We start from the raw sequence: 20317 nt of genomic DNA, 5'->3' as shown, positions 1-20317 counted from the left end.
CTCCTTGTTTCTAACATAAGATTCTTTCAAACTATCATGCAATTTTATAATGAAAGATTCAAGATCATCATCATTTTCATCATCACTTTCAAATTGAGAGCTAGAAGATGTTACCTCATCATCTCCACTGGCCATAAAAGTCAATTGAGCAGACTCTTCTTCCTCTTCAATTTCACCATCGGAATTGCATTCATTCCAAGTGAATTGAAATTTGTTTAATCTTGGTTTTCTTCCTTCTTTCTTCTTCATCACTGGACAGTCACTTGCATAGTATCCAGGCTGTCCACATTCGTAGCATTTGTCCAATTGTTTCTTGTTGAATTCTTGTTTTCCTTTGTACCTTGCGTTTGAAGACTGATTCTGGAATTGATTGCTAGGTCATCCCCTTCTAAACTTCCTTTTATTCAAGATTCTCTTGAAACTTTTTGTGATGAGAGTAAGATCGTTGTCATCACAATCCGAGTCTTCATCATCCAACAGAGCTGGATCATCTTCACTTTGAGCTGCCTTTAGAGCTATGTTTCTCTTTGTTCTAGCGTCCTCTTCCTCCTGCACTTTAGTTTTCAACTTCAACTCATAGGAGGTTAGTGAGTTTATGAGAGATTCAATAGGTACAGAATTCAAATCCTTAGCCTCCTCTATTGCAGTCACTTTACTTTCCCATTCTTTGCCCAAAGCATTGAGAATTTTTCTGTTTTTCTCTCCCAAGGTGTACTCTTTGCCCAACACCTCGAGATCTTTGATCAAGTCATTGAACCTGCAATACATTTTGTCAATGTCCTCAAGAGGTTCTATTCTAAATGATTCATACTTTGTGACCAAGATAGACTTTTTCTGTTCTCTCACGTTGTCACTACCCTCATGAATTTCTCTTAGCTTATCCCACATTTCCTTGGCTGACTTGCAGCCTTTGACTCTAATAGATTCATTTGAGTCAAAAGCACAATATAACACATTCATGGCTTTTGCATTTAATGTGAGATGAGTTCTATCTTCAGCAGTCAGCTCACTTCTGGTTTTTTGTCTCGGCCTATGAGTAGCTTCATCAATAATAGTTGCGTCATATGGACCCTTACTGACAATAAACCACAACTCAATATCAATAGATTGCAAGAATATAATCATCCTTTCTTTCCAACTCACATAGTTTGATCCATTGAACATTGGAGGTCTAGTGACAGATTGTCCCTCAAAGAACATGGCATTGTTGGTTGTCATGTTTACTCGCAAGCCGATTGAGCTTAATCTCTAGGAGACCAAGCTCTGATACCAATTGTAAGGATCGGAAACAACCAAGTGAAAGAGATAAACAATGCAAAGATCATAAATGTAACAATAAGTAAAAGGAAAGAATTGCAAATCAATTAACTACCCAGCTCCTCTTGAGCTTCAAACAAGCTACTTCAAATTGATGAATTACAATCACTCTTGTATACAAAGGAAGGTTCACCTCCTCCTTGCCCCGAACTCCCTCGGTCAAGCCAGGACGTTTTACTATCCCTCAGGACAACCCTCACAGAGTTACACTCATGAAGTATTCACTCACAAATGAAAAGCTTACAATGAACCTCACACCACTAAGACTACAAATCTTCTTTGAAGAGTATTTTCTCACTAAAATCTCTCTAGATCTTTTGTATCTTCAGTGTGTCAAAGTTGTTTGAAGTATCTGACCAACCACTATTTATATAGGACCAAGAAAGAGTCTCATTAAAGCTTCCAACGGATAGAAAGTAGCTGAAGAGTCAACTAGCCGTTGGAGTGTCGGACGTCCGATGCTAGCGTCCGATACTGTCGGACGTCCGGTAGCCCTGTTTTGTGCGTCCGACAGCAGGCAGAGAGTTTAAGAGATTTTCTTCAATTCCTTCAGACGTCCGATGGAGACATATTCAACGTCCGATGGTTTCGTCGACTTCGAAGGATCCTATCGGACGTCCGAAGCATGCGTCCGAAGTTGTGCAATGATTATCGGACGTCCGATCCTGACATCTTGAGCGTCCGACAGTTTCAGCATACTTTGTCATCTTTCAATTGTACTTGATCTTTGGAACTAATTTGCTTCATAACTGAATAGATCTTTGAGGAGACATTAGTAACATCCATTTGTTTTGTAAACATCAAAAGATAGGGACCAAGGCCAACAAACACAAACCCTAAAGAAAACCTTAAGTGAGGAGTCGGTCATCTTGACTCCATGATGGGCCAGCCCATATCTTCTACCAAGCAACTAATCCAACTAAAGAAGTAATAAAGACTAAGACCCTACTCGGCCGACTCACAAAGAGGCCCACTTGATTTTTCATGGGTTTGGATTAAGGTGTAAGTTACTTGATTGTCTCTTTCTAAATCTTCAATATCTCTATGCGCTCCATGTTGGTCTTGGACAACTCGAACAAGGGTTTGGAGGGATTCTTTGAAGAGTTTGGCCCGTGCACGTGTGACTGGTCCCAATGGGACTCGGACTGGGTCATTGCGCGAGCCCTGATCCATGAACACATCAGTCCCCACCTCTTGAGAAGGATTTGCTCTCAAATCTGGATCCTCCTCATCAAGAAATGGGGTCAGGTCCGCGACATTGAAGGTCGCACTAACATTGTATTCCCCAGGTAGCTTCAATTTGTAAGCGTTGTCATTAACCCGTTGGAGCACGCGAAAGGGTCCATCTCCTCTTAGGGATAACTTGCTTTGTCGCTACTTGGGGAACCTCTCTTTTCGCAAGTGTAGCCAAACCCAAACACCAGGCTCAAAAATCATCTTGCGACGGTGCTTGTTAGCCTGCTGGGGGTATTGTTGCGTACGCCTCTCAATGTTTGCTCGAACGGTTTCATGTAACCTGCGCACAAAATCGACATTCTTTTTCTCATCTAAGCTTGTGTGCTCAGAGGAAGGTAAGGGGACTAAATCGAGAGGGGTCAGCGGGTTAAAATTATAAACAATCTCAAAAGGTGAGTAGTGTGTAGCACTGTGAACAGCTCGATTGTAGGCGAATTCAACATGAGGCAAGCACTCTTCCCAAGTTTTAAGATTCTTTTTAATCAAAACCCGAAGTAGTGTGCCAAGTGTGCGATTGACAACCTCAGTTTGTCCATCGCTTTGTGGATGACTGGTGGTGGAGAATAGTAACCTAGTGCCAAGTCTAGACCACAAAGTCTTCCAAAAGTAACTCAGAAATTTGATAGTTCTATCACTAACGATGGTTCTAGGCATACCATGCAGACGGACAATTTCCTTGAAGAATAGATTAGCAATATGAGATGCATCATCAATTTTATGATAGGGGATAAAGTGAGCCATCTTAGAGAATCTATCAACGACCACAAAGATGGAATCATTTCCCCTAGGTGACCTAGGGAGTCCTAAGATAAACTCCATGGATAAGTCTACCCAAGGATAGTTGAGAATAGGCAATGGGGTATACAGGCCATATGGGTTTGTCCTAAATTTCGCTTAATGACAAGTGACACATTTACCAACCATGCGCTCCACATCTCGACGTATGTGAGGCCAGTAGAAATGCTCTTGTAACATGGCGAGAGTCTTAACCATGCCAAAGTGCCCCATGAGACCACCACTATGTGCCTCCCTAACCAGAAGATCACGGATGGACGAATTAGGCACACACAGTTTATCCACATGAAATAAAAATCCATCATGCAAAAAGTACTTTCCATGTGGGTTCTTAACACACGTAGCATATATGTCACCAAAGTCATGATCATGTGTGTAGAGTTCCTTAAGCATTTCGAATCCTAATAACTTAGCATCAACACAGGCAAGCAAGGAGCGTCTACGTGACAAGGCATCAGCTACCACATTTGTCTTGTACTTAATCACATAGGAGAAGGTGTCAATGAAACTTACCCATTTGGCATGTCTCTTGCTTAACTTGGGTTGCCCCTTGAGAAACTTCAGTGACTCATGATCGGTGTGTATCACGAACTCCCAAGGGCGAAGATAGTGTTGCCAGGTCTTCAAGACCCTCACCAATGCGTACAACTCCTTGTCATACGTTGGGTAGTTTAAAGCAGCTTCTCCCAATTTCTCGCTAAAGAAGGCACAAGGCCTTTTGTCTTGTATGAGGACAGCGCCAATACCTACACCAGAAGCATCACACTCGATTTCTAAGGTCTTGTTAAAGTTTGGTAATGCTAAAACAGGTGCATGTGTGAGTTTGTTTTTTAGGGTAAGAAGTGCTTGTTCTTGGTCTTTCCCCCAATATAACTTGTCATTTTTCTTGGTCACGACGGTCATTGGGGCGGCGATGGTGCTGAAGTCCTTGACAAAGCGCCGATAGAAGCCCGCCAATCCAAGAAAGTTACGCACCTCAGGAACGGACGTGGGAGTTGGCCATTGCTCGATGGCCTCAATCTTGGACTTGTCTACCTTGATACCTTGCGAACTCACTACATAGCCCAGAAACACAAGTTCATTAGTACAAAAGGTGCACTTCTTAAGGTTAGCGTATAAACGCGCCTTTCGAAGCGTCTCAATGACTAATCTCACATGCTCCAAGTGCTCCTGTTCGCTGCGACTATAGATCAGAATATCATCAAAGTAGACAATGACAAATTTGCCAATAAAGCTCCTCAAGACATGGTTCATTAGTCGCATGAAAGTGCTAGGGGCGTTAGTCAATTCAAAAAGTATGACTAGCCACTCATAGAGACCATGCTTGGTTTTGAAGGCCGTTTTCCACTCATCGCCTTCTTTCATCCTAATTTGATGATAACCACTTCTCAAATCGATTTTGGTGAATATTACAGCACCATCGAGTTCATCAAGCATATCATCTAATCTAGGAATGGGATGACGATACTTGACAGTAATGGCATTGACAGCCCTACAGTCAGTGCACATGCGCCAAGTACCATCCTTTTTGGGGACAAGTACCACAGGCACAGCACAAGGATTGAGACTCTCCTTTACCCAACTCTTACCTAATAGGCCATCAACTTGCTTTTGAAACTCCTTTGTCTCCTCAGAGCCCATGCGGTAGGCAGGTTTTTTGGGGAGTGGTGCTCCAGGAATGAGGTCGATTTGGTGCTCAATCCCTCGAATGGGTGGTAAGCCATCAGGGACCTCGTCGGGAAAAATATCCTCAAATTCCTACAAAAGAGCAACCATACTCGAAGGCAATGCCTTATCGAGTTCAGCAACATCCAAAAGCACATGCTTGCAAATCATGAGAAGTACAGGTTGATCAGAATTGATAACTTTTCTAACGTCCTTAGCCTTAATGATCATGTTTTGCTTCCTAGTGGTAGGTGTAGTGGGTGATTTGTCATGTGTAACACTAGGTGTGCTCACTTGACCCTTGGCCGATGGCTCACTTGCAGAGGTGGAGCCTTTGCCAGGGTCGACTGCCTTTTGCTTCCTCCTTTGACGGTCTTGTTCACATTCTCTTTGCAACTTAAGTTGGTCCTCATACACCTGTGCAGGTGTGAATGGTGTGAGGACCTTGCGTTTGCCATCATGCAAGAGTGTGTACTTGTTGGCCCTTCCGTCGAATGTGACGTGTTTGTCAAATTGCCAAGGTCTCTCCAAGATGACATGGGTAGCATGCATAGGTACGACGTCACAAACAACTTCATCAGTGTAAGTTCCAATGAAAAAGGGAACGTGTACCTATTTGAAGACACGTACCTCTTCATCCTCACTCAGTCATTGGAGGCGATAAGGGTGTGGATGTCTAGTAGTTGAAAGCCCTAAGTTCTCAACCATGAGTAAGCTTGCCACGTTTGTGCAACTTCCACCGTCGATGATGAGGCTACATACCTTGTCACCTACTTTACAACGGGTGTAAAACAGGTTCTCCCGTTGTAGTTGCTCGTTCTCCTTAACTCTGGCGGTTAGCACTCGTCGTGCCACCAAGCACCCTACCTCCCCTTGTGTAGGCGAGCAATCTTCCTCAGCAAAGTTTTCATCCAGGCAGTCGCCTTTGATCAATTTGGGTATCTCCTCACAGTCGTCATCATCGGACACGATCTCGCCATTGTGAGTGATTAACATGACCCGTTGGTTTGGACATTGAGATTGAATATGCCCAAACCCTTGGCACTTAAAGCATTTGATGTCCCTACTCCTAGTCTTAGGAGTCTCATGGGGTGCCTTCGAAGTACACCTGGATGTATCGATAACTTTATTAGGGGTAGAGTTGGAATTTCGGTTAGGAGCATTACCTTGAATTCGGCTTGAAGAAGTTGGTGTGGCTGAATATCCAGCTTCGTGGGTCGTCCTCCGTGGTTGGTTGCCCTTCCATGAGGTGGAGTTTGAAGACTGGAAGGTATGGGCTCCTTGCCTTAGTCTCTTTCCCCTCTCGGCCTTGATAGCGAGTTCAAGAAGGTCATGCATGTCCACATAGTGTTGAAGTTCTAAGACTTCTTGAAGGTCTGGGTTGAGACCTCGAAGAAATCTAGTCATGGTTGCTTCGCTATCTTCTTGAAGGTTCGCCCTCATCATGGCCATCTCAATTTCTTTGTAGTAGTCCTCCACACTCATGTTGCCTTGAGTGAGGGTTTGCAATTTGGAGTGGAGATCTCGGTTGTAGTAGTTTGGAACGAATCGCTTGCGCATCAATGTCTTGAGCTCTCGCCAAGTTCGGACTCGCAGTTCTTCCGTTCTCCTCCTATGGGTCCTCACTTGGTCCCACCAAACTAGGGCGTAGTCGGTGAACTCAACGGTGGCAACTTTGACTTTTTGTTCCTCGCTATAATCGTAGCAGTCGAAAACCATTTCGATGCGGCCTTCCCACTCCAAGTACGCCTCAGGGTCACTCTTGCCTTTGAACGCGAGTACTTGAATCTTAAGTCCCTTTAGTTCGTTCTTGGGCATGTCCCTTCGAGGCCTCTCGGGTCGCTCCTCGTCCTCACTAGCGGAGTAGTCCTCGCTATTCGCATCTTTGGTGCCATGGTTACTCCGGTTGTGGGACCTCGAACGAGAGGCTCATGTGAGACTCTTGGATAACTCGTCGAAACGAGTGTGCAACTCCTCCATTTGTTGCTCACTGATGCATCTAAGCTCATTCTTCATTGCGGCAAACAATAATGAGTGATCGGTGGTTGCTTGTTGTTGCTCCATGTCTCTCGTGGTGCCCTGCAAAAGGTTAGTAACAAGCAAAGATAATGCAAGTATAACCTCACTTCACTCCCTTAGTGTATCCCTCATGCTCGTGTATAGTGCTCAATTCACTCTTTTAGACTTACCAAGTACCTTTACCTGTTGGTTTGGGTAGTTGAGAAATGCTGCTCGAATCCAATGATTTGCCACCAACTTTTCCCCACAAAAATAAGAGCGTAGGACACAATTGGGTGAGATTTTGAGAAGAAAAGGATGGAATTTGGAAGGTTATGGGTAGTGGATAGATTTGGAAATAATGCTAGAAAAGGAAACCCTAGGATTCCTAAGATATAGGAGTGGTTTCTAAAACGTAGGAGTGAAAGTAGGAGTGGTCCCTTAAAGCAAGGAGAGAAAATAGGGAAGTGTCCAAGTGATCATAGGGTTATCCAGTCAGCCTTGAAGTCCTCTCTTGAACAACCTTTAACACTTCCAATGGTTCCTCCAAATCAGATTTAGCCTTTCTTCCTTTTGGGCCGAAGCTGTCCAGAATTTTCTCCCACTTAAAACCCTTCCCCAAGTCGGCTACTCCCCTATAAAACTCCCTCTCTCTCAGCCGCAACTAGCCCCAAGCAATTCGGCTTTGATTTCCAAGAATTGAAGCAATTCGGCTCCTTCCTCCTTTACACAAACAAGCAAGACAGCTTGGGTTTTTGGTTCAAGACAATGGCTTCCCAAGATAACGCGAGTAATGTTACTCAAGATTTCCCTAAGCGACTTGCTCAAGAAACTCCCAAGAAATTTACTCCTAAAACAAAAAAGCCTCGTATAGATGCAAGATCTTACAAGAAACTTTTTATTCGGAGAGAAGTGCAGGTCTTTAAGACCCAAGATGAGCAAGAACCTCAAGAATCCCAAAGGGTGGTACAAGTGATCAAGGCTCAAGGTGATCAAGATTTTCAAAAAGAGGTTGGCCAAAACTTTTGAATTCTTTTCCTTGGTGTAATTTTTTGTTTTGGGTAGGAACTCAATGTAAGGAACTGATTTGGTAATAAAGAGCCACGTTCTTCCTTTTCTTGTGCGGCCTTTGATCCACCCGATTTGCTTTCTTTCTCTTCTCTATTTTTTTTTGTTTTCTGATTCTGTTTGTTTTTGTTTTTGTTTTTGACTTGGTAATGCAACTAAACCTGGCCGAGAGGTTTACACCCAGATTCTGGTAAGCCCTATCCTTACTACAACCACCAGCCCCAAAAACTCCAAAATCTTGTCAAGAACTTCCAAGAACTTCAAGATTAATTTCAAGAAACTCAAGAAACCCTAGATTATTGTAGTTCCTCTTCAAGATTCCAACGCCAAACAAGTTTAACCACAAAATCAGTTTAGGAAGCTACACAAACAACTTAAATAAGCAATTGAATACTTGGACAGATTTGACAACCAAAGGAAAACCCTAGCCGCACAAACCCTAGCTGCACCTTCCTTTTTTTTTTTTTTTTGTAGTTTCGGCTATGGCCAAATGTTGGGCAGAATTGACGCAGCAAGAGTACAAAGTCTGGTCAGATTAGAGCTAGCAACAATACGCACAACTTTGGACCGAATTGGGGTGTACAACGAACAAGTTTGCGACTCAACAATTCTAACCAAGTGACGGCTAGATTTGTAGCACTACTTGGACAGAATTTTTTCCACCAAGTTATGGCACAAATCAAGGTCAGATTGGTGACAATCTATGACTAAAAGTTTAACGCAATACGACACTCAAACAGCGGACAGAATTAAAGGCACGATGGTACACAACAAGCGGGTAGAATTTGACGACAAAAGACGCGACAATGAACAAGACACTACACGGTCAGAATTTTTTTTTTTTTGAAAGGACGCAAACAAAGATACGGACAGATTGGACACGACTCGACACAAGAACAAACGCTGAACTAAACGAACAGAATTGAACAACAAAGTTACGCCTGATTTGACGCAACAAAACACAAAAATTGCGGACAGATTTTTTTTTTTTTTGACACAAGGCAGCGGAGTCAACAAAACTAAGACAAAATAACGGATATAACGGAGGGTACCTCAATCAAAGCTTTGAAGCCAATTGATATGTTCCTCGATCAATTTGTTTCGAGACATGTAGCACGTTTGCCCAAGGATCTAGCGAGGTTGTCCTACGTTTGGATTGCGGGACTTTAAATCAACACGGACGGCACGTTTTGATTTAGAACGGTAGAATGACACTTCGATGAAGGTGAATACTCTAGGGGAATAGGTCGGTTGAACAATCAAGGACAGGACGCAGGATTGCTCAAGAACCCTTGCCAAAGCAAGTTAAATGCTCGAATTCTCTCTTAGGAAGAAAACGAAAATGCTAAGAATTTTATTCATCAAACTTGTGTCTTTAGTCTTACAAAGCTAGCCTATTTATAGGCTAAAGGTAACACAAACACTAAAGAAAACCCTAAGTGGGGAGTCGGTTATCTTGACTCCAAGATGGGCTGGCCCATGTCTTCTACCAAAAAACTAATCCAACTAAAGAAGTAATAAAGACTAAAGCCCTACTCGGCCGACTCACAAAGAGACCCGCTTGATTCTTCATAGGCTTGGATTAAAGTGTAAGTTACTTGATTGTCTCTTTCTAAGCCTTCAATATCTCTATGGGCTCCATGTTGGTCTTGGACAACTCGAACGAGGGTTTGGAGGGATTCTTTGAAGAGTTTGGCCTGTGCACGTGTGACTGGGCCCAATGGGACTCGGACTGGGTCATTGCGCGGCGGGCCCTGATCCATGCACACATCATATTTCTTTAAAGATCAAGAAATAAATCAGATCTCAAATAAAATGCATAATCAGAAGTGCTCTTCCTTTGTATTGGTGACCAAACCCATCACTGTCAATACATCCAATATACCTTCAGATTGCGTATCTTGAACATATTTCAAAACCCTATTACCAGCTTGCAAGTGGAATTGGCGTGGAGATTTCATGAATTTACTGATCACACCAACCGCATATTCAATATCAAGCCTTATAGAAGTTAAGTACCTGAGATTTCTCATCAATCTCCTGAAATATGCAGCATCAACAAAATCACTAGTGCCATCTTTAGTCAACTTCAATTTCTCTTCAACGGGGGTCATCATTAGTTTAGCCACATTCATCTCAAACTTTGTCAAAATATCACCTGCATACTTCCTTTGTGAAATAAAAATTCCACCATCTAACTGATGAACTTCAATACTAAGAAAATAAGACATCAAACCCAAATCTATCTTCTCAAATTAGCTAATCATGGCCTCCCTGAATTCAGAAATTAGTTTGGGATTATTGTCTATAAATATCAAGTCATCCACATACAAGCACACAATAAGAACATCTCCTTTGTGACGCCCCCACTTCTCCCTAAGGCGAACCAGAGGGTATCCGCGGGACGCCTGCCCAACTCTCGCCAGGACTCACGCAGTTTTCGTTCAAACTTAATGCAAAACTATTCGACAGCACTGGATAAATAAGAAAGTGCGGAAAACTTCCAAATTTAACAATATATGTAACGTTTATCCACCCTTACATGAAATTCTCAAAAGTTACATCAATATCCAAAATATACCACATCTGGGTACATCAAATATCCAAATCATACATAAAATTCCCAAGAGTACAACCAATAAGAGGTCTAGCCCAAATTATGTTAGAAACCCTAAGCCAGAAGTGCATCAAAGGGGTTTCTCCAAGTTCATTCCATGTCCATTCCTGTTAAGGAAAACAAATCTACGGGGTGAGCAAAATGCTCGTGAGGCCAAGAACACACATGCAAGCACATTGTTCAAATAACAATCCCACATTTACAAGTCGAGCAATAATATTTCAATGATTAACAATTTACTGGAAAAGTGAACAGAAACAATTCAAGGATACTGGAGTTCTCAGGAGCTATGTTTCACTTGCACGATCAATAACCTCCACGAATTGACACTCCGTCAATCGGGTAGGTTTTGTCCGTAGAACTCCGCTTAACCTGTCCCCTTTCACCTTACATACCCCTGTTTCGGGCCCGCCTGTCATTTGTTTAAGGCAATACTACTCGAGTATGCCAAGCAAGATCTCTCCAATAGGTCAAGCTTATCATGTGATTCTCATGGCTCGCCAAGGTTCCCGACCAAGCCCATGCCGACTCGAGTCCAAGGATCACCAATGAGATGTGGGCGTCCCCCAAGCATGTTCGAGTGTCGAGGAGATTCACTCCAACGACGTATGCAGCCATAGCATACTATTTCGAGTCAAGCAAACAAGTAACATGTGCAAGCAATTGAGACATTCGAGTATTTCAAGTACGAGTCATTTATTTCAAGCGAGAACGGGTGCGATAAAGTACACTCCTGTCTAGAATTTTAAAATCTCAAGTATCAATAACAAGTAAACATGTATCTGGTTCACAGGAGTTCAAGTTACACACACTTGACACTCACCAAGTAAAACGAGAAGAAAAGGGTACTCGAAATTCAAGCATCCACCGTGGGATCCTCTTGAAGTTCCTGTTGGGTGTCTGAGCAATTAACAATAGACTATTACTAACAATCCCCAAACAATGAGGAGAGTTGCACACTAACACGGTCTAGAAAGTACCTCGAAATCGAGTTTAAGTTCCTTTGAAAATCGAGATCGGGTTCCCTTTTTTTTTATATCGAAACTCGAACGAGTATGTGCGAATAATTCTCGAAACGAACGACCGAAGTCGAAAGTGGACTGGCCACGTCACAATCCGGCCGGAATCTGGCCGGATTGGAAGCAGTAGCCATCCTCAATTTTTTTCAAATCCCAACAGCAATCCGACCGACTATCCGGCCAGAAACTGACTGGATTCAAGGCAGGATTCCAGCAAAATGCTTCCCGCGCGGATTTCATTTCAAATGTTCAGAATTTTTTATTTTTGGTACAAACTTTGAAAAATCATAACTCACTCTTCGATTGTAAAAAATTGGTAAATTTGGTACCGTTGGAAACTTCTTTTAATGTACTAAAAATTCTTAGAAAGAACCATTCCACAAATCTAAGCGGAAGGTATTTAAATTTGAGCTTGAAGATGATAACTTGCATTATCAAGGTAGGTTCAAGTTGGTTTTTGGCCAACTTTGGAAATTCGGCAAAATTCACTCGATTTGAACTAGTCTCTGAAATTTGGATGTCTATTAGAGTCACATGCCAAGTTTATAATGAAACAAGTGAAATGAAGATTGAGGTTTTGGGCACCAAGAAACGGTGGTCCAAAGTTATCAAAATTTCCTTGTTAAAGAAGGGTTTTCCAAATAGGATTCTTGAACTTTGGGAGTTTAGTTGAACATAGAAACGGTTTCGGAATAATACCAAATTTGGTATGATTATACAACCATATAAGGACTATCCCTCTACCAAATTTCACAGATAGATATGCACGGGAGGTTGGTGAACTAAATCACCAAGATTTCAAAATTTCCAAGGCAAGTTGCCTTGTGAATTTCGTTTTGCCGTTTTTAAGAGGTTTGGCCTAAAGGGTACCTCGTACATGGTCCATTTACATAGAAATATCTAAGAGGTGTTCAATACAACATTTGGGGTGATTAACACCAAGAATTTTCGAGTACAAGTCCCAAACCAAGATTAGCTAAGGATTTAGTTCAAAAGGAGAAATCCTCTCTTTGAGTCAGTTTCAAACTTTGGCCACAACTCACTCAATTCAACTTAGAATTGAGCGTGGTTGGTGGCGTTGGAAAATAATTTCATCAAGTTATAATTTCTTAGAAGAAACCATTTTCAAAATCCATTCGTAACTAGCTCATTTTTGAGCATCAAATCACAGTTCATAATCTGCCTTCCAGTTATGAGCGAAACAGGACAGTGATTTCCAAACGAATGGTGTAGCTCACTCAAGCGGAACCAGAATGTAAATTTTATACCAATGGAAAGCTGGGAATGTCTAGTTTCCAGTGCAATAAACGGAACTCGATTTCAATATCGGAGTAAAGAGTTATGGCCGAAACAAGATGACTGCCTAGGCCAATACGGGAAAATTCTCCAGATTTCTAAACTTTGGAAATCACTTCATTTGACCAACCAAATCATGTTATTTTTCCATATAACTTTTTACACAATCAGTATAACATATAAATAACATATACAAGCCATTAGAACCTCAAAATTTGGCATTAAAGTGCTCGAACAAGACAGGGGCAAAATGGTCACTTTTGGTCATTGCACCATCTTTGAGTTTCTAACAATGACCCAACATTATATCACTAATTTAAGCACTAAACCAACATAATTATCATCATCAACCACCAAATCAGTCCATCAACCAAAGTGGGAGTTCATAGAGCACACCTTCAAAATTTTCCAACAATAACAAGCCACCCACATGAATAACTAAGCTCATAAGTGTAAATTAACTTCCATAGATCAAGAATTTGAGAGTTGATCACTACTTACTTTGGTTGATGAACCAAACAGAATTTTCGGCCCTCTATCAGCCCAAGAAAACCGTGGAAAGCTCCTTATTTTTGTAGCTAGATGAACTCACTCTCCAAGTGTTGAGCTAAGTGGTCTTCAATTTTGGTGTGAAATGGTTGGGATTTGGTGCGTGGAATGGAGGAGAAATTGATGAAGCAAGTTTGGTTCTTGCTCTTACGATGGCCGGCTGTCTTAGGGAGGAAGAGAGAGAAAATTTTGATCTAAATGAGGCTTCCAAAGGAAGCTTTAATGTGTGGCTAGAATTGATGCAAAAGTCAACTCTCTCTCGCGCGTGTACGCGCGCGTTTCGTGCTCAATTCCTCTTGCATTTGTTTTACTCGTGCACTAAACCTCTAATGCACTTATATTCATATAAAATTATTCACTCTTAATTGTCCCAAAATAGAGCTGTTAAACGAACCGAACTGTTCGTTAGCTCGGTTCGTTTCAGCTCGTTCGTGTTCGTTAAAGGCTCGTTCGAAAGCCTTAAACAAACGAACACGAACGAATTTTTGTGTTCATTTAATAATCGAGCGAACACGAACATGTTCGCGAATTTTAACGAGTGTTCGCGAACAAGGACATAATTGTCATTTGACAAATTTTAGGGTTATTCATAAAAAATTCTAAAACTTTCCCCTTCCCTTTCCAACCTTACTTTTGTTTTCCTTCCCCATTGGCCGCTGCTGAAAATTTGTACTTGTCTTATGGCTGAATTTTTATATTTGAAGGACAAATTACTTTGTTTTATTTGTTGTTTTTATGTTAATGTTGGTTATGTAGTTATTGAATAATGGAATTTAGTCATTTAATATTTTAATTATTTTTTAGGATGATTAATGATTTGTGTGGCATATTTAAGGCCTAGAATAATTTGGATTCGAACTTTTCGAACGTGTTCGCGAACGGCTCGTTTATGTTAAACGAGCCGAACACGAACACGAACTTTACTTAACGAGCCGAACACGAACACAGATTTAAAGTTCGAAAGTTAACGAACGAACACGAACGGAGTTCGAATCGCTTAACGAACAGAGTTCAAACATGAGATACTCGGTTCATTTCGGTTCGTTTACAGCTCTATCCCAAAATAATGGTCTAAAGTCCCTCGATTAATCGCGCGCGTGAAAACGCGTATTTCCAATTTAGGCGCGATAGAGTGAAACCTTCGAGAAATTCTTATACCATCATACCACTAACTATCACTTGAGTACTTAAATCTAAAATTACCTATTTTAGGACCATTGTACAAGTCTCCAATTTTTCAAGCTTATTGTACTCCCAATTGGCTAAAATTTCAAACACGTTTTCACTATTTTCATTAATCGAGCTTCCAAAAATTAATTTTTGAAATGAGTCACTTTAAAAATATAAGTAAGCCATAGATCAATGTAATTAGGTCTCAAGAGGTTAGAAAATAATATTCGGAGCAAACAGGCAATTAAATATTTGAATAAGTTCGGAATAGTAATTTAAAATAATAAATTTTTGCGAGTCCTCATAGGAGTCTAGTATTAATTTCTCAATTAACCTTTCTTAATCTACTATTGATCATTCTTAATTCTCCAATACTGATACACTCCCGATTCAAGTATAGCCTCGAAAGACGTGCACTCGTTGTTCTGAACTAAACGAATTTTCGAAAAGTGGATTTTCGAACAAAACGCTTTAAAATATAAAAGAGGTGTTGTTCCATATAAATGGATTTTTAAATGGTCAAAATAAATAATTCGGAGAAAATGAGTAATTAAATATTTAAGTAAACTTGTAATATTCGATAAATAAGAAAATTTTTGGGTCCTCACATCCTTTAGGGTTGAATTTGATGTACAAAATATGCTCATATAGACATTTTTATAAAATCTTGCTCAACAAAATAAGTATCAATGTGAATATACCAAGCTCTAGGAATTTGTTTCAATCCATATAATGTCTTCTTCAATTTATAATCTGTCTTCTTGATCCTTTCTAACATAACCTACATGCTGCTCAAGATATACCTCTTATTCAAGAAAATTAATTTAAAAAGCGGATTTCGCATTTATTTGATAATTTTTTTAACAATTATTTGCAGCAAGTGAGACAATAATTCGAACAGTATCAAGTTTGGCAATTGGGGCAAAAATTTTAAAATAATCAATACCTACCTTCTGCTTATAGCCTTTGAATTAGGGGTCAAACGAATCGAGCCGAATCGAGTTTTGAATTTATCGAGTCGAGTCACACTTATTCATACGAGCTCGAAAAATGGAGCTTGAGCTCGACTCGATGTAGGAAAAGGAAAACTCGAGATCGACTCGCTTATGGCTCGCGAGCAGCTCGAATTTCGCTTGATTTTCTGGCTCGCATGAAGCTCGAAGTCAGCTTGATTTCTAGCTCGTTAGGAGCTCGAGTTTGAACTCGAAAACAACTCGATTTTCTGGAAATTTAAGCAAGAAAACAGCATTTTTGTCCACATATTTTTGACAAAATTTGAGCATGAAACAACAAATTTTCACATATTCTTGATCTTGAGGCCTACAAATTATGCACTAATACAATCATAAATGTCCAAATGTCCACTAATACAAATTATCCAAATATCCACAATACAAATTATCCAAATGTCCACAAGAAGTCTAAAGAATACCAGCTTGTTGTCCACAAAAACCAAGGCATGACATGAAGCGAGAATTTCCTGAGTGCGTCCTAGAACTTTACTCATTTCTGTTTCTAATTCCTCATGATCAGTTAGTCCACCAACTCCAGAAAATTTCTAAAGATTAAAAGAGTCATAAGAAAAACGATTTGGCAAAAATGCAAATGTCAAATACGAATTTTCAAGCTTCTAATTTTCATACCACATCATCAGATGTCATTGTGCCAGTCTTGTCAACTCATACAACTCATATCCAACAAATATTCTGAAGTTTCATGAGTATAATCACATTAAAAGAGAAAAGAAAACTGACAAGCATGCTAATCAAACTATATAATATAAGAGCTTTTAATAATTAGTCTTATTATACCAACAAACATGAGTTATTCAATTTGACACCCTTCATCAAACAAGTAGCAGAAACCCACCAATAAAAGGTAATCCAATATTCAATAATAAAAACCTTATCCAAATTGCTCCATATGACAAGTCTGCTAACAAATACAAGCTGACCCTTACTGATACAACACAGCAACAAGGCAGAGGCACCCAAGTGACCCAAGCCAATACATGATTCTATTACAAACCTCCACATCTGGATACAAGACAACCCATCCTAACTAATATCATTTCAAATTCTCTTCCCATCCAGAGGAAAAAGAGTGTTTATGTGTTCTGCATATAGAAGTAAAACATTCACTCTAACTTTCTCCCCTTTACTAGTACTAAACATAGTTCAGTACCAGCAATGCATCCACTAATAACAGAGAACTCATATCTCGTCACACCGTATGATTGCCAAGGTAACTAAAAAGTATTAAGCATGAAATAAACCATCAACAATCTTGTCTACATTGGATACAAAATAGTAACTGGCAGCCATACACCCAAATTTGCACAAGGTCGCACTATAATAATCTACATCACAAGCAGCTCATTTGTTTGGATTACAACCTCATATCCCGAACAAGTACAGATTTGATTACACGGAGATCAAATCCAGCATTCTAACAACTTTAGAAAAATTGATCTAACTTCCAAATTAAAAGCATTGAGGTCTTAATACCATGAGTTACAATTGGACAAAACTCTAAATAGGAAATTAAAGGTGAATTACCTCAAACATCTCCGAAGTCAAGAAATAAGCAACACAATCTCTTGTCTATCCTTCAATTTCTGAAAAAACAAAAAATTAAAATAAAAGAAATTAAAAAATAGTAAGGCCGAATTTAAATATTATGCGCGATAATTTTATTTTTCTGTTACCTTTTCCTTTTTCTTCACCCCGTGTAGTTTACGACACCAATCTCCAGTACACATCAATATTTCTATAGTTTCTGGAGCCAAGGAAGCACGGTAAGAGGCGATTACTCTGGTTCCAGCACTAAATGTAGCTTCTGAAGCTACAGTGCTTATTGGAATTGCTATAATATCAGCAGCCATCTTGGGAAGAATCTTGTATTATGTTGTGTCTTTCCACCACTTCAAGGCATCCAAATTCAGAATGTCTACCGTTGAATCATCTGCAACTATGAGGAGACCATCTTCAAAGTAGGTATCCAACTCATTCTTCACAGGTTGAACACTCTCAACGGTAGCAATATGGGTAAGAAATTCACTCATACCCGAAACATGGGACACTGATGAAGATGCACTATTGCTGCTCTTGGTTGGGTGATCATTGCGGATTAGTAGTTGAGAAGATGATCCACTTTGGCCTGAAACATGTATCTCCACATATTCATCATATAGGTCATACAAGGCTTATCGAACCTTGCCTATATTGCTTTGCACTTCATGTGGAGGATAAAGCAATGGAAAGCAATAGTTTATGACTCTCATCTTGCATCTGGGATCCAAAATAGCTACTATAGACATTAACAAGTTACATTCTCCCCAGTACTTATCAAATTTCAGCTTCATCTTTTGCACCATTGACCGGACAAAGTCATCTTCATCATCAATCTTACTATCTAGTAGTATTTTTATCCGACAAACTTCATTTAGATACAAATTTGCTGTCGGATAATCACTACCAGATATCACATGAGTTGCTGTCCAAAAAGCTTTTAAAATATTGCACACTTTTGAAACCTTTCCCAATCTTCTGTGGTTGGACAGAAACCATAATTTGGCTCTCTATCTCTATAGCTTGGAAAAACATCTTGAAACTTTAGTGCACAGGTCAGCATCTCATAAGTAGAATTCCACCTTGTTTTGCAATCATAAATTAGCATTTTTCTGTAAACTGCAGCTGGCATACAATTTCAGCAAATTGCAAGCGTCTTCCATCTGTCTTATTGATAAACTCCACACTGTCCTTGATTGTGTCAACTATTTCCTTGATTTGACAGAGTTCGTCTTGAACCATGAAATTTAATATATGAGCACAGCATCTCACATGAAACAACTTTTCATTTGCTAATAGACACTTGTTTCAGGAAAAAATGTCCTTCAAACATCTCAGTGCACTGTCATTATTTGAGGCATTATCGACTGAGACTGTATAAACCTAGCTCTCAATTCCCCAATCCGTTAAACATTTGAAAATAGCATCTGCAATTTGGATGCCTCGACGTGGAGGAGGGGCGTGCACAAAGTTGAGAACTCGTTTCTGCAATCTCCAGTTACTATCAATCCAATGCCCGATTATGACCATATATTCATTTTTTTGGTTCTTGGACTTCCAAAGATCTGTAGTCAAGCTGATTTTCTTGACTTTATTTAATTGGTTCTTCAATTTTGTCTTCTCTCTTTCATAAACTAATGTACAGTCTTTTTTGCATCAAATTGAAGCCTTCTTCCTCCAAAATTGAAAATGGATGCTCATGCATAAGCACCCATTCAACAGTAGCTTCTCTCATGGCTGCCATATCAAACCTCCCGGAGTGAAGGTAGGTTTGAGAAGCTTCGGCAGAATCAGAAGATGGGAAATTGATCTTTGTTTGTTGTGTTGCTTTTTTGAGTTTTTGCAATCGGATAGCACATGACTTTCTATGTCTTAGCAAACTTGAAGTTGTACTGGTTTTCGTCTTCTTGAACTTTGCATAGCACTGAATACACTCCGACATAAGAGTTTTTTGATGGCCAACTTCAACATCTTTGAAGTCATCCCATGCTATTGATTTTTTGATCCTCTTTTTTTTCGAAAAGCATCCAAGCCATCATCAGCAGCAGCTTCTTCCACAACTGTTTCAGTGGTTGTATGTGTATCACCTTCTAATGCTTCATCTTCACTCCCTAATTCTTCATCACCAAGAGAGAATTCCAACTTTTCGTCAATGTTAACAGCAATACCCTTGTCAGTGATATTCACCGGACTAGCGGAATCACCAACTGATCTAATAATTGGTGAAAACTGCTCTTGATTGGACGTATCCATTTTATATTTTCAATTTCTTTTAACTATACCAAAAGAAAAAAAAAGGACATGAGCAGCATTCTTTAATTCCAAAAACAAATTACTATTAATAGGAAACAAGTTAGTAGTAGTAATTATTTTCAAGAAACAAGAGGACAGCAAGTCTCATAATGACAAGAACACATGACCATGGAATCATAATAAGTAGCTTGTACTGTCAACACAGTTTTCACCCCAAAGAAACAATTAAAAAACCATAAAGCCATGTCTACTAGAATTGAATGAAGGTAGAGATAGTTTTCACCCACACATACAAGTCCCATAGTAGCAAGAATACACGAAACCTGACCTAGTCCCTTGGGGTTAAATGACGGAAGGCTTCCTGACTGCCTTGTTCCCTCATTTTGGAATTTTTCTTCACTAGATTTTTAAGTAATTTATCTTCATGTCTCCTTAAATGCCACTGTCCCATAGTTACTACAAGATTTGGAGAAATATCAGGCCTCTTAGCACTGTCTCACTAGTATGTCAAATGAATTTTAGCTAATTTGACAAATCAACTTTTCTTATTAATATATCTTCATTTCATTTTGCCCTCAAAAAAGTTTTTAAACTCAATATTTTGTTCTTTTTAGGGATTTGTATATATGAATTAATAGAATATAACACCATGGTAAGCTGTGGAACTTATCAAGCTATTCCAAACATTAATCTTCTCTGAAGAATTGATAACAAACAATTATGCAACTACGATATTCGGCCTTTGTTTTTAGAATCCAAAAAAA

The sequence above is a fragment of the Coffea eugenioides genome, chromosome 6 (assembly GCF_003713205.1).
Source record: "Coffea eugenioides isolate CCC68of chromosome 6, Ceug_1.0, whole genome shotgun sequence".
In the NCBI taxonomy this organism is placed as follows: Eukaryota; Viridiplantae; Streptophyta; class Magnoliopsida; order Gentianales; family Rubiaceae; genus Coffea; species Coffea eugenioides.
Note: the sequence above shows the minus strand (reverse complement) of the source record.